At 42.2% G+C, this 2,653-nt stretch overlaps 1 non-coding gene across 1 annotated transcript; it reads left to right on the top strand.

Moving 5' to 3' along the window:
• The first annotated feature begins 2,280 nt into the window (after nucleotides 1-2,280).
• Nucleotides 2,281-2,386, top strand: LOC111825300. Its single transcript, XR_002828472.1, has one exon. It is a non-coding gene; the product is annotated as a U6 spliceosomal RNA (small nuclear RNA).
• Nucleotides 2,387-2,653: the final 267 nt, after the last annotated feature.

Raw genomic sequence — 2,653 nt, 5'->3', positions numbered from 1 at the left:
ACAAAAATTTTTCCATAAGGGCCCAAACTACAGAGGAATAATTCCAAGTCACAATCCTCAACGCAAACTCAAGTATGAGTCACATAATACCCAAACGGCTTGTAAAACCACCTACAAAGTGTATAACAAGTATTTGTTGGTATATGGGACTTTCTCTTACTTACAAGCTAACAAGTTAGCCTGTTTCCATTCCCTGGAAGCCAACAGCACAGTAAGTATGAGCATCATCAGCATATTTGCATGGGCTCCCCACTTCCTCAAGTCCCACAGGGGCAATGTGGAGGGGCCCAGGTGGACGTACTATGTACCCAATGCGGGTTTGCATCACAGCCAAGGAATACTGGCCTTGGGGAATTCACATCTTTTTAAAAAATATATTTTTATTGATTTTTAGAGAGAGATGGAGAGGGAAAGGAAGAGAGAAACATTGATGTGAGAGTGAAACATCAATCAGCTGCCTCCTGCACACTCCCTATCCAGGATTGAGCCTGAAACCCAGGCATGTGCCCTGACTGGGAATAGAACCCAAAACCTTTCGGTGCATGGGACAGTGCCTAACCATTGAGCAACACTGGCCAGGGCTGAACTCACATTTTTTTATGGCAAACCTGCTTTCTGTCAGAGAAGGAGATAGCATCTCATCTCTCCAGGCAACTCCCTGCAAATACCTCTTTGAGAGATGAAGGCCCAGGTAAAGAGGGTCTGGGCCTCGCATTCTTGGCATACAAAACAAGAACATCAGGGACACTCTGGGCTCTGACAGATTGTATCTCCCAACAATATTATGCCTCGAGAGAAAATAGGCCATCTCTCTCTTTCCACATGAACAATAAGAGATAATGCTCAAAGCTTTACCCTTAGGGATATTTCCCTTCACCACTGCTTTCAGGGGCTAGAATGCAGCCATCCATTTTTACCCAGTGACAGCAAACTGTGCATATACCAAGCCTGTGTTTTGCTGTTGTCCAATCATAGAGAACTCTCTGGAAGCCATAAATGTGAGTTAAGGAAGAAATATATCAGAGGGAGCAAGTACCATAGCAGGGTTGTTGTTTTTTTCCAATTTATATTCATCTTTATTTTCCCATTATTAGTGGAAATATTACATGAGAAAGGGTTTTTTTCAAATGAAAATTCTATAGAAAATTATTAATGGTATTATCTTCTATGTAGTTCCTAAGATGGTGGTTCCCTTTCAATTAATATGTTTATCTTTTCATAGGGCTGGGGTTTTTTTGTTTTGTTTTGTTTTTGAGAGAGAGGGGAAGAGAGAGATAGAAACACCGATGAGAAACAGCAACATCAATTGGCTGCCTCCTGCACACCCCCTGCTGGGGACAAGGGATGGAGCTTGAAACCAGGCATGGGCCCTGAACAGGAATCATCTAACAGGTGACCTCCTGGTCCATGGGTAGATACTCAACCACTGAGCCACACTGGCCAGGCTTCATAGAGTTTTAATAATATTAGTCTAACATAAGCAAAATGAATCTCATAGCGATGGCACCAAAAAATGATAAACGTTGTAAGGATATCCAAACTTTAGCTTGTCGCCATTAAGACCATGGGAGTTTATTTATTTTTTATATTTTTTTATTGACTTCAGAGAAGAAAGGAGAGGGAGAGAGAGAGATAGAAACATCAATGATGAAAGAGAATCATTGATCGGCTGCCTCCTGCATGCCCCCTACTCGAGATCGAGCCCACAACCCAGGCATATGCCCTTGCCCAGAATCGAACCTGCGATCCTTCAGTCCACTGAGCTAGGGCAAGACCACGGGAGTTTAAAACACTTCTTCACACACATTACTTGTGCTTTCTGACTAGCTGGGACTCAGTCACATGTACAACGTTATCATCTCCTAATAGAATATAAAATTGTCACATCCAATTTTCTATTTCCATGGATGAGAAAAGACCTATTACCTGATAGTCATCTCAAGCGGCATACACCCCTCTCCTTTCACGTTTTACATTTCCTGCCTTCGCTTTCTGAGTGAACCTGCCCAGAAACTGGAAGGCAAAGAAACCTGTAGATACAGTCCCTTCCCAGGGCACAGAGCAGACGGAGAGGAGTGGAGTGAATCTGGAAGGGCAAATGGGAGATAGCCAGCGCAGCCCATAAATGGCATTGATGTCATTGGTGTGATTTTCTAAACCATTAAACCATTCTTGGTAAAGTTCCAAACAAAACAACACACACTCCTTTCAATTTGTACAGTGGTTCCGTTCCTGGAAAATTCCAGGATATTAAAACTGTGCAAAAAAGACTGTGAGTTATGCTCGCTTCGGCAGCAATAGACTAAAATTGGAATTATACAGAGAAGACAAGCATGGCCCCGATGCTAGAATGACATGCAAATTTGTGAGAGCATGCCATATTTTTAAAACTTCAATTTTTGAAAAAGAAGAAAGTACTGGGGAGCTGACATGCAAAATGAGATTGGGTTTGGGCTCAGACCATTACAAATAGGTTTTTCATATATGTGACTATCTAAGGGGACATTTGAAAATTACATAAGAGGTAGGAAAATCTGTCCTGGAAAGAATGTCACATGCATTGAAGAACATATGACATTCTTGGCTCCTTCCCATTAACTGCCAGGAAATCCCTGCCAGGGGAGTCCTGTCAATCACTGTAACAACCGAAATA

Source organism: Myotis lucifugus, unplaced genomic scaffold, assembly GCF_000147115.1.
Source record: "Myotis lucifugus unplaced genomic scaffold, Myoluc2.0 scaffold_20, whole genome shotgun sequence".
NCBI classification, from domain to species: domain Eukaryota; kingdom Metazoa; phylum Chordata; class Mammalia; order Chiroptera; family Vespertilionidae; genus Myotis; species Myotis lucifugus.
Note: the sequence above shows the minus strand (reverse complement) of the source record. Positions and strands in the feature narration are given on the sequence as shown.